Consider the following 13,417-nt stretch of genomic DNA (forward strand, 5'->3'; position numbering starts at 1 on the left):
TTTCATTCTTTGCAATGCCATTTCATGCATCCATGTTTGATTACTACCTGTCAAGCCAGAGATTGCACACTTCTTCTGATCACGGAACAAAGAGCTAGAATAACATAGAGCGGCGGAAGCGCTGCCCGGCTGAAGCTAATTGAACGACCGTCGGCCATGTTTTAGGTGGTCACATAAACAAGAGGGACGTAGCTGTCGAATGACGAACTATATTGAATTCATGTGTTATAGCATCACTTGTGCAAAATAAAAGACCGTTAGCCGAATGCTTTAAGCAATAATAATCATAAAGTGGGAACACCGCCACTTCATTCATGTTGCGGCGGGAGGCCAACACCACGACCGGCTGATTGTGGGGCAGTTCGAAAATGATACAAGGAGAATCGTCATACAGAGACATACGAACAGGCCATGAAATCGGAACACGAGCGATACGCTGCTTGGCTGTTGTGGTTAAGAGTAGCCTAAAATACAATAAAAAACCGTGAACGTAAATGAGTATTTATCAAGGAAGTCCTTATAACGAAAGGGACCTGCAATGGGTTACAACTTCATTCTGATCATATTTTTAAACATATTGCATCCCCATGAGTACCACCTATAATTTATTTATTTATTTATTTATTTATTTATTTATTTATTTATTTATTTATTTATTTATTTATTTATTTATTTATTTATTTATTTATTTATTTATTTATTTATTTTTGCTACTTGTTTAACGTCACGCGAACACAACGAAAGTTCTAGGCAACGGGAGAAAGGGAAAGGGCTGGGACTGGGAAGAAAGCGGCCGTGGCCTTAATTATGGTACAGCCGCAGCATTTACCTGGTGTGAAAATGGGAAACGACAGAAAATAAATTTGAGGGCTGCTACGGGTGGTATCGAACCCAGTGTCTCCGGAATGAAAGCTGACGGTTGCGCGACCCTAACCATACGGCCAATTCGCTCGGTAAAAATATTTATTTTACTGTAGGGACATTCTTTTTTCCTTTTACCATATCATACTGCGATTCCGAGCTGAGAGGTAACCTTGAACATTCCCCTTTATGAAGAGCAGCCTAATTCTCAATATTAATGTGACTGACGTCTACAATAAACACTTCCTTGTACAACAAGTTGCTTTAGGTCGCACCGACAGAACACAGAAATGTCTTATGCCGACGTTGTGATAGGAAAGGGCTCCGAGTGGAAAGGAAGCGGCCGTGAGCTTAATTAAGGTACTGTCCCAGCGTTTGTATGGTGTGAAAATGGGAAAATACGGAAAACCATATTCCGTTCGAACCCACAATCTCCCGAATACAAGCTAACAGCTGAGCGCCCTCAATCGCACGTCAACTAGCTCAGTGTACCATAAACACTTCTTAAATTCCACGAACACCAGTAAAATACTGTATTTACCGTACTTGGTGTACGTTTGACTGAAATAGGCCTACGCCAATCAAAATGGCCAATCACAAGGCAAGTCTTCAGAACCATTATGGAGGGGGAAAAAGAAAGGAAGTACATGAATGTCAGACTTCAATGAATTATACACTAACACCAAATGGCAACAAAAATGAACTTTCAAGGGCAAAGATGAACTTACGGCTGGCTGGCATTCTTGAAGGCAAGGATCTAACTTTTCACTTCTTGAAATTCACGATGTTCAATACGCCGCGCACAATATTCATCTCACCTCATCATATGTTCTCGTGTCAACTCGCTTTGTTTTGATAACTAGAAACATGGCTGCGCTGTATGAACTTGCCTCCGCAAGGAGCGCTGATGTCAGGCACACAGCCCCTCTATGTCATTCTAGCTCGTTGTCACGGAAGAATACTGGTCTCTGCTAGATACTCATTGATTCTCTAACCTTTCCCAGCTTCCAAATATATTCAACAGATTGCAGAGCGTTACTAATAACTTACATGCTGCTGAGAGAAAATGTCTACGTACAAACAGACCCCATCATGACATAGCTTTAGACATTATCTGGGAACACATATCGAAGGATAATCTAGCTACGCTTTGAAAAGTTCTCTGCCTGGAACAAAACGCTCCTTCGAGACTATTGAAAGGGCAGGCCAAAGAAAATGATTGCGACAGAGATATCAAGAAGAGTTGTCTGACCTATCTATAACGAATGCTGTGGAACAGTGCGGTTCCTCTAGTATTGTTAAAACCATTGAGTTCGTATATTCCTTTGTTTTACCAGGTTGAAGTAAATTAAAGCTTACCTGGATCTCAGGGCTGGTTCGAGACGCTCAGCCTACCTGATTACAACTGAGGAGTTATCCAACACCCAAGCTACAAAGTACAACAGCGCTGGTGAGGTACAGGCAAACACATTGCGGATGGATTTATTGCAAATTTTTAAATATATTTGTGGTTACGTCTCAAAACTCAGGGCTAAAATTAGTAGAAAATTGTATCAAAACTCACGACTACAAATTTAACTTAACATTCTAATGAGTGTCAAAATTCACGTCTCCGGCCGGCAGGTGCCTGCAATGATCGTGGGAGGGATGAGGTGCTCGGTGACTCATGTTGCCCTTCAACCCAGTTTTGGTTTACGTCGCACCGACACAGATAGGTCTTATGGAGACGATGGGATAGTAAAGGCCTAGGAGTTGGAAGGAACCGGCCGAGGCCTTAATTAAGGAACAACCCCAGCATTTGCTAGGTGTAAAAATGGGAAACCACGGAAAACCATGTTCAGGGCTGCCGTCAGTGAGGTTTGAACCCACCATCACCCGAATGCATATTCACAGCTGCATGCCCCTAACCAGTCGGCCAACTCGCCCGGCATCCCTTCAACGCATTTTTGTCCACCCACTCTTAATAATAATAATAATAATAATAATAATAATAATAATAATAATAATAATAATAATAATAATAATAATAATAATATGTTTTATTTATTCTGGCAAAGTTAGGGATATACTCCCTTTCTTACACTCATCTTAACCTAGAACACTTAATAATAACTACTGATGATGATAACATGATAACGATAACAATAGAAACAGTAGTAGTCTTAATAAAAGTAACCACATTTAAACAAAAAAGAAAGATCATATCTACTGTATATAATACACATCGTACGTAGAGTACATTCAAAAATTTATGAATAATGAGTACTATTACTACTTAAAAGGAAAATTAGAAAATGTATACATTTATACAGTACACCGAAATATCCCCTTCAATGAACGGCGAAGAGAAGGATTAGTAAGGAGAAAAAGAAGAAGAAAAATAAGAAGATTATCTGCGAAAGGAAGAGGAAAATAATGATGAAAAGGCACTAGGAGGAGGTGTTTTCAGGTCATAATTTGATAATTCATGCATGTTTACCTAGTATTTCGACACAGGCATGTTTAAAAGCTGAGTTGCTGGACATGCATCTGACGTCCACTGGTAAGAGATTCCATTGTCGGGCTGCGGTAACGGTGAATGATTTCGTGTAGATTGCTGTTCTGTGTACAGGAAGGGATAAACACATGGTGCTGCCGGATCGGGTACTTTTGATACGATCACGGAGATAGGCTGTTTGAGAAGTTTTAAGAATATAATGCAAAAAGCAAAGAATATGAAGTATAAAGCCGTGTGTAAGACGGTGTGACATGGTCAGCGTAGCGAAGTCCACAGATAAATCTTACACAAGCATTCTGAGCACACTGTATTTTCCTTCCCCAGTCTACTCCTAGGTTGTAGTAAACTACACTGACTGAGCAAATGTCATGGGATAGCGCAGCACTGATGCGCAGTTGTGTTGTCTGCGCAACACACGCCCCCTGTGCCAGCGGCAGTTGTATAGGAGACCTTGTGAGCAGTGGCTGTGCATGTGACAGGTGTGACATGGAACGTCGTCGTGAGCTGACACCGTTCGAACGGGGTATGGTGGTCGGTGCCCAACGGATGGGAAGTGCGATTTCGGAAGTGGTGCGGAAATTCGGCTTCACACGATCAACCGTGTCCAGGATGTATCGTGAATGGTTGAATGCGGGTGTCACCGTTCACAACAGACGAACGACCGGCCGTTCAGCCACCCTAGATGACCGTGACCGGCGACATCTGTCAATAGTGACAGACGGGCAACCGTGCAACAAATCACGGCTAAATTCAACACAGGCCGTGCTAGACACGTCTCCCAGTGGACAATCCGTGGGGACATGGGCTCTATGGGGTATGGGAGCCAGAGCAGCACACGGGTGCCACTGTTAACCCAACGTCATTGGGCACAACGACGCGCATTTGTCGCCAGTCGCCAGGGATGGACACTGGAACAATGGCGTAACGTGATATGATCGGAGGAATCACGATTTCAACTGCACCATGCCGATGTGAGGCACAGCGTATGGCGCAGACCACATGAAGCGATGGATCCCGCCTGCCTCGAAGGTGTGGTCCAGGGCGCTAGTGTCTCTGTTATGATACGCGGTATGTTGAGCTGCTCGGAGACCATCTCCACCCATGTTTGGCCTTCCAGCGCCCAGACGGTTCTGCGGACACAAGATGATAACGCGCCGCCACATCCACGTCGCCTGGGAATGGTTCTTCTTCTTCTACTTCTTGAATGGTGTTGTTGGACTCATTTGTTATCGTCCAGTCACGAAACCAGATTAATAATAACTTCAACACTGACACATATATCACTCGTGGTGAAACGTTAAAGGTATAGTTGATAGAAGAAAAAAAAAAAACATAGGACTCACACAAAAACATGATGACCTCATATTAGACACAGGTCAAGGTGATTTATATCCCACCAAATATATGACAAATATTTTGCAATGGAAGAGTGAGAACAAAGAGGCTGTTAGAGGATTATAATGCAATATGTGCATCATCAAGAAACTGATTTATGCTGTTAACAAGAGTAGGAGTTAGAGAGGATAGTAAACACGAAATACTTGTGGGAAAGGGGATGTTCATGTTAAGCAAAGAGGATAGGAAGCGCTGGCGGGGAACATCAAAAGCAGGACATTGTAACAAGAGGTGATTACTGTCGATATCAGGCAAGCAACAAACACAGGAAGTTGGAGGAGAAAGATGAAATCGATTTTTATACTGGGGAGTAAGAGCATGATTAAAACGTAGACGAATAATAGATGTGATGTGGCGCCGAGAGTACGTGCCATAATAAAACCACGGTTTAGGAGGAATAACAGGTTGTAACAGATGATAAAAATGTCCCTTTTCTCGTGACGATTCATTCCAATCAGACTACCATTGTTGATACGATATAGCCCGCACTTCATGCATGAGATCAGAAGGAGGGATCGCTAGAGAAAGAGGGGGATATTGCTGTGATGCTCGTTTAGATGCCTGATCAGCAGTCTCATTCCCCATGATACCAGAGTGACTGGGAATCCAAACCTGAGTTACATATACGCCAGAACGAGTAAGGAAATATAAGAGATACTTGACGCTATATAAGTACCAATTAGGGGAAGAAAGAGTCGAGCATAAGGCGTGTAGAACATATTGTGCATCCGTGAAAATCGTAACCTTATCACACGCATGTGACCTGATGGTAATGAGGGCTTGTCTAATAGCAAACAATTCGACGATAAAAACAGAAAAGGCAGACGAGAGGGAAAACTCAGAGAGAGTATACGGTTGAGGGATGTAAAAGGCTGCTTCAACACCGTGAACTGATTTTGACACATCGGTATAAATACTTACTTCCCTTAAGTAGAGGGAAAGTCGAATACGTTTAGTTACAAGAGGGGAAAGAGGAGTAGAATGTGTTAGACAAGAAAATGATTCCGAAGAAGATATAATTACTTGAGGACAAAAGGACTGACTATCATAAGGGATAGAGTATAAGGGCAATGTGGGTAAACGGAGGAGCTCAACTTCTCTTGAGATAAGAGAACGAAAGGCGGTATATAAAGCAGGGACACGATTTCCACGGGGAGGTTGTGAAGAATAATAAGAATGTAAAAGTCGTAGCTTGGGGATAAGCTGAGACCGGGTGACAGTAACATGTTTGAGGACATACTTAGCGGCTATGGTCTGCGCCGAATCTTTAAAGGCTGCTCATCGGCTTCTATTAATAAGGCGTTGGTTGGTGTAGTTTTAAGTGCTCCTAAACAGACACGTATTGCACGGTACTGTATTGTATTTAAACGTGCAAGGGTAGTAGCAGAAGCGGTGTCAATAAAAAGAGCGCAGTAATCTAGTAAGGATCGAATAGTTGCTCTGTAAAGGAGAATAGCTGTAACGGGGTCAGCGCCCCAACTTCGACGGGTGATCGTACGTAATATAGTAATAAAACGATCAGTTATACGTTGAAGCGAAACCACATGAGGAGTCCATGATAATTTGTGGTCCAATATGACTCCAAGGTAGGGATGCTGATTGACAAAGGGAATGGTAAGACGATCAAAAAGGAGAGGAGGACGGTTAGGTACGCGAGTATGGGTAAAAAGCAGTGCAGCACATTTGGAAGGTGAGAGTGAGAAGCCATGTTCATGTAACCAGAGAGCAGCCTCATGAAGGACACACTCCATTTTTCCCCTACACACATCAACACTACTAAAATACTGTTGTAATTATGATAGGCTTAATTGCAGTTTGGAATTGTGTAGTTCTTGTGTATTACTTTCGATATTCAGTAATTAACAGCAGTTTTTATCCTGTTAGGGGTTGTAGAATTAAAAAAATAGAGCACGACTAAGTAGTATTGTAGTGTAGTCGTATATTAATTACCTTATTGTTGTGTACTATCCCAGACAATATATCCCTTCGTTCATTTATTTTTTGCAAATAAGTTATTTTATTTTTTAAATTTAATTCCCCCCCCCCGTAAAGAATGGCTAAGGAGCGCGAGTGTACTTATTGTGGGTGTGGTGAGGCATTGAGGGGTATGAGGGAGGAGTTGGAAAGTTTGAGGGAGATAATTAGGATTCTCACAGAAGACAGGAAGGAAGATAGGACTCCCTCAAACAATGTACAGGTTACAGTAGGTGTACAAGAGGGAGGGGAAGGAAAGGGAGGAGTTGTAGAAGACAGGTGGTCTAATGTTCTAAGGGGAAGGAGATTGCAGGCCAAGGGCTCTATTCAGGATCAGAATTCAGGACAGGTGTCTGTGCGAAATCGGTACGAGTCACTCCAGGTAGAACAAAAGAGGGAAGATGAGGGACAGGGAACTGTTGCTGAGATGCGTGGAAGTAGGAGGAAGGGAAAAGGTAGGAAAGGGAAATGTAGAGTAGAGGATAGGAAAAGACAGGTGGAACAGGGTCATGGGAAGGAGAAAAGGGAGGAGGAAGTAGATTCTGCAGCTATCAGGAAAGATAGGGCTGACCAGGAGGGGAGGGGATCAAATGAGGTGGGTAGGGTTGAGGCTCTGGTGATGGGGGATTCCATCGTTAGACACGTGGGGAAAGTGTGTGGAGGAAAGGGAACCAGGGTAGAATGTTATCCAGGAATTAGGTTGAGGCAGATGTTGAGGAAAGTAGAAGAGAAAGAGGAGGGGAAGGAGAAGGTGGTAGTGTTTCACGTTGGTACCAACAACGTAAGGCAAGCTGATATAAGTACCAACATAGTTGGAGATGAGTGGGATCTGGTAAATGCAGCACGGGTGAAGTTTAAGAAAGCGGAGATTGTTATTAGTGGAATACTGTGTAGGAGGGATACTGACTGGAGGGTGATTGGGGATTTAAATGAGACTATGGAGTGGGTATGTGGGAAACTGGGAGTGAAATTTCTAGATCCTAATGGGTGGGTAGGAGATAGGGATCTGCGCTCGGATGGCCTTCATTTAAGCCGCAGTGGTACGTATAAGTTAGGAAATTTGTTTGGAAGGGTAATAGGGAGGTACATTCAGGGAAACGGGATGGCCTAGGGAGCGGTGATAAGGGAACAGGGAACTGGAAATCAAGTAGGGATGACATAAAATTGTTAGTGTTGAACTGTAGAAGTATTGTAAAGAAAGGAATAGAATTAAGTAATTTAATAGATATATATTTACCAGATATTGTAATAGGAGTTGAATCATGGCTGAGAAATGATATAATGGATGCAGAAATTTTCTCACGGCACTGGAGTGTGTATCGTAGAGATAGGATAGGAAAGGTGGGAGGGGGAGTTTTCATTCTGGTGAAAGAAGAATTTGTAAGCTACGAAAAAGTTAAAGATGAGACACATGAAATTCTAGGTGTAAGGCTCATTTCTAAAGATAATAGGCAACTTGATATATTTGGAGTGTACAGATCGGGAAAGGGTAGCATTGATGCGGATTCGGAATTATTTGATAGGATAGTCAGCTATGTGGGAAACGACATGGAAAGAAATGTGATTGTAGCGGGAGATCTGAATTTGCCAGATGTCAATTGGGAAGGAAATGCGAACGACAGGAAGCATGACCAACAAATGGCAAATAAGTTAATATGGGAAGGACAGCTGATTCAGAAAGTGATGGAACCAACCAGACGGAAAAATATTTTGGATGTGGTGCTGATAAAACCAGATGAGCTCTATAGGGAAACTGAAGTAATAGATGGTATTAGTGATCATGAAGCTGTTCTTGTGGTAGTTAAAAATAACTGTGATAGAAAGGAAGGTGTTAAAAGTAGGACTGTTAGGCAGTACCATATGGCTGATAAAGCAGGTATGAGGCAGTTTCTAAAAAGTAACTATGATCGGTGGAAAACGGTAAATAAAAATGTAAACAGACTCTGGGATGGGTTTAAAGAAATTGTTGAGGAATGCGAAAACAGGTTTGTAACCTTAAGGGTGGTAAGGAATGGTAAAGGCCCACCTTATTATAATAGAGAAATAAAGAGACTAAGAAGGAGGTGCAGACTGGAAAGAAATAGAGTTAGAAATGGCTGTGGAAGTAAGGAGAAATTGAAGGAACTTACTAGAAAATTGAATCTAGCAAAGAAGGCAGCTAAGGATAACATGATGGCAAGCATAATTGGCAGTCATACGAATTTTAGTGAAAAATGGAAGGGTATGTATAGGTATTTTAAGGCAGAAACAGGTTCCAAGAAGGACATTCCAGGAATAATTAATGAACAAGGGGAGTGTGTATGTGAGGATCTTCAAAAGGCAGAAGTATTCAGTCAGCAGTATGTAAAGATTGTTGGTTACAAGGATAATGTCGAGATAGAGGAAGAGACTAAGGCCAAAGAAGTAATAAAATTTACATATGATAACAATGACATTTACAATAAGATACAAAAGTTGAAAACTAGAAAAGCGGCTGGAATTGATCAGATTTCTGGGGATATACTAAAGACAATGGGTTGGGATATAGTACCATATCTGAAGTACTTATTTGATTATTGTTTGGTCGGAGGAGCTATACCAGATGAATGGAGAGTTGCTATGGTAGCCCCTGTGTATAAAGGAAAGGGTGATAGACATAAAGCTGAAAATTACAGGCCAGTAAGTTTGACATGCATTGTATGTAAGCTTTGGGAAGGCATTCTTTCTGATTATATTAGACATGTTTGTGAAATTAATAACTGGTTCGATAGAAGGCAATTCGGTTTTAGGAAAGGTTATTCCACTGAAGCTCAACTTGTAGGATTCCAGCAAGATATAGCAGATATCTTGGATTCTGGAGGTCAAATGGACTGTATCGCGATTGACATGTCTAAAGCATTTGATAGGGTGGATCATGGGAGACTACTGGCAAAAATGAGTGCAATTGGACTAGACAAAAGAGTGACTGAATGGGTTGCTATATTTCTAGAAAATAGATCTCAGAGAGTTAGAGTAGGTGAAGCTTTGTCTGACCCTGTAATAGTTGAGAGGGGAGTTCCTCAGGGCAGTGTTATCGGACCTTTATGTTTTCTTATATATATAAATGATATGAGTAAAGGAGTGGAATCGGAGGTAAGGCTTTTTGCGGATGATGTTATTCTCTATAGAGTGATAAATAAGTTACAAGATTGTGAGCAACTGCAACGTGACCTCGAAAATATTGTGAGATGGACAGCAGGCAATGGTATGTTGATAAACGGGGCTAAAAGTCAGGTTGTGAGTTTCACAAATAGGAAAAGTCCTCTCAGTTTTAATTACTGCGTTGATGGGGTGAAAGTTCCTTTTGGCGATCATTGTAAGTATCTAGGTGTTAATATAAGGAAAGATCTTCACTGGGGTAATCACATAAATGGGATTTTAAATAAAGGGTACCGATCTCTGCACATGGTTATGAGGGTGTTTAGGGGTTGTAGTAAGGATGTAGAGGAGAGTGCATATAAGTCTCTGGTAAGACCCCAACTAGAGTATGGTTCCAGTGTATGGGACCCTCACCAGGATTACCTGATTCAAGAACTAAAAAAAATCCAAAGAAAAGCAGCTCGATTTGTTCTGGATGATTTCCGACAAAATAGTAGCGTTACAAAAATGTTGCAATGTTTGGGTTGGGAAGAATTGAGAGAAAGAAGAAGAGCTGCTCGACTAAGTGGTATGTTCGGAGCTGTCAGCGGAGAGATGGCGTGGACTGACATTAGGTGACGAATAGGTTTGAATGGCGTCTATAAAAGTAGGAAAGATCACAATATGAAGATAAAGTTGGAATTCAAGAGGACAAACTGGGGCAAATATTCATTTATAGGAAGGGGAGTTAGGGATTGGAATAACTTACCAAGGGAGATGTTCAATAAATTTCCAATTTCTTTGAAATCATTTCGGAAAAGGCTAGGAAAGCAACAGATAGGGAATCTGCCACCTGGACGACTGCCCTAAATGCAGATCAGTATTGATTGAAGATTGATTGAAGAACACTATCACGTGATACGTATAAAACATAGTCGTCGGCGTAAGCCGAAACTCGGGCGTTTTTTGTAATTATATGTTCTAAATCTCGTATATGAAGCGCAAAGAGGATACCCCTTAGTATATCACCCTCTGGGAGTCAATGCGAAACGTGTCTTCCTGGAAACGGTGCGGTAGGGTGATTTGATAATGATAGTACGAGAAATATATAGGCGTTCTAATAGAGAAATAAAAGCAGAGGGAAAACCAAGGGAATCAAGGCAAGACCATAAGAGGTGTAAAGGAACGGAATCATAAGCTCCTTGAATATCAAGAAAAACGGTAATAGTGCTGTGTTTACGATGTCTAGCTAGTAAGAGATCAGTTAACAGAATATTGAGCGGATCTTGTGTGCTACGCCCTTTAAAAAAGGCATATTGATATTTAGGAAGGATTTGATGTTTCTCCATAACCCACGCTGTAGAAGAAAAAAATTCCTAATACATAAACTTAAAACAATGCCACGATATCTTAAAGGAGAAGAGGGATCTTTCCCAGGTTTAAGAATTGGGACTAAATGAAAGTTGTTCCGCTGTGTCGGCACCTGTAAGGTGAGAAGGATATTATTAAAAAGAGAAAGTAAGACAAGATGACCGGAATGGGGTAAAAGTCGGAGCATAGTGTAAGATATACTATCAGGACCAGGAGACGAACTACGAACTGTTTGTAAAACGGACTGTAATTCGGACGGTTGGATGGGTTGAAGTAAAACAGAAAATTTAGGAGATATGGGATGGGATGAAGAAAAGGGAGGCGGAATTGTGAAGTCAGGTGTTAAGGTATATAGAAAAGAAAGGAGGACATTAGGCAGAATAATCGAATGCGCAGGGTGCAAAGAAGTAACACGAGTGAGCGCGCGAATGGCGTTCCAAATGGATGTTGCAGATACGCGGCGATTAAGAGGAAGGCTTTCCAAGACTCGCGTCCTTTTGCATTAAATATGCGTTTGATACATGCATTATGGCGTTTCAATGTTAAATAATTAGCTAGCGTCATATTCTTACGATACAATTTAAATAAAGCTGTTCGCCGCAGCATTACCTTGTGGCATTCGTCGTCCCACCAATGTATTTTCTGATAAGGACGGGGACATAGGGAGGGGATGAATTTGCACGGATGAAAAGTCTCAACATATGTCGAAAGAATGCGTAGAAGGGTGGGATAGTCTAAGGTGGTGGGCGTGTATTGAAGGAGATGGGTGTGAAGGAAATTAAAATATGATTGTTTGTCAAAAATCCGGAAAGACCGAATAGTACTGAGCTGGGAGGGTGGGGATGAGGAAAAGGGTGGTTTACAAACACCATAAGAAATAAGAATAGGGAAATTATCACTCAGATGAGTGTCACGAAGGGTACGCCACACGGTGTTAGGAGTCATGTGGTCATGGCAGAGCGTAGATCAACAGCACTACGGGGTGCTCCAGGAGGGGAGAGCCGAGTTGGGGACCCGTCATTTAAAAGGGTAAAGTGATGGGATTGAGATGCCGTAAGAAAATTTTTCCCTTTAGATGTATCTTTAGAACTACCAAAGGCAGTATGGTGGCAATTGAAATCACCAAATAGAAAAACATTGTCAATGGAATCAAATTGGGTATGGAAGTGGGACCAGTGAGAGATAGAGATATAAATATAAGGAGGACAATACACATTGATGAAATAAAAATTACGCACAGTAATACCTAAAGCAAGAGTATTTGGAATGCAATGCGTCAGAGGAAAGGGAACATATGGAATAGTCTTATGAATAAAAATGGCAAGGCCTTCACTTCCATCAGCATCAAGGCGTTCGACATGAAACTCAGGAAGTTGAAAAAGGGTGTCTGCATAAAACCACATTTCTTGTATTATAATGATGTCAGCACATGTTTCCTGAATTAATAGTTGAAATTCCTGTTTTTTGTGAAAAAGACTTCTAGCGTTCCACTGCAAAACGCGTATCATATAGGGTAAGGATATGAGCGATGCGATCTCGTAGTTGATAAATTACCGGTGAAATGGGAGACTCTCCTCCCACATTCTGGAGAAGCAAGAATAAGATTTGTCGGATTTCTTGATGCACTTGGTTACTCTGCATTTGCAAGAAGGGAATGGTTCCAGGAACATGCAGCGGAGGTCCAACGATTGCCATGGCCACCCAGGAGCCCCGATATGAACCCTATCGAGCATATCTGGGATGTCCTGGAACGCGGGCTCCGTGCCAAGGATCCTGCACCCACGTTCAGACCAGCCTTGGCGGCCGCTCTGCAAATGATTTGGTGTCAGCTGCGTCCAGAGGACTACCAGGGACTTGTTGACTCACTTCCACGGCGTCTCACTGCAGTTCGCAGGGCCAGAGGAGGCCACACACGCTATTAGGTGACTATCATGACATTTGCTAAGTCAGCGTATATCGCAATAATCAAACTGAGGTAATGCGAGTGATTCCACAAGAATTTTCTTTAGTTTAAAAGGGAAAGTGATTTTTAATTTACTGAGGCAGTGTAGCGTTCCGTATATTTTTCTACACACAGATATAGTTTGGGCAGACCAGGACAGATGTTCGTCAAATATTATAACAAGATTTCTTACATTTTGGCTATACTGTATGGGAGTACCACTTATGGACAACTGTGGTAACGCTGTTCGATTGAATTTGCTAAGTAATTTAGGATAACCA

Source organism: Anabrus simplex, chromosome 1 (assembly GCF_040414725.1).
Source record: "Anabrus simplex isolate iqAnaSimp1 chromosome 1, ASM4041472v1, whole genome shotgun sequence".
Lineage (NCBI taxonomy): Eukaryota > Metazoa > Arthropoda > Insecta > Orthoptera > Tettigoniidae > Anabrus > Anabrus simplex.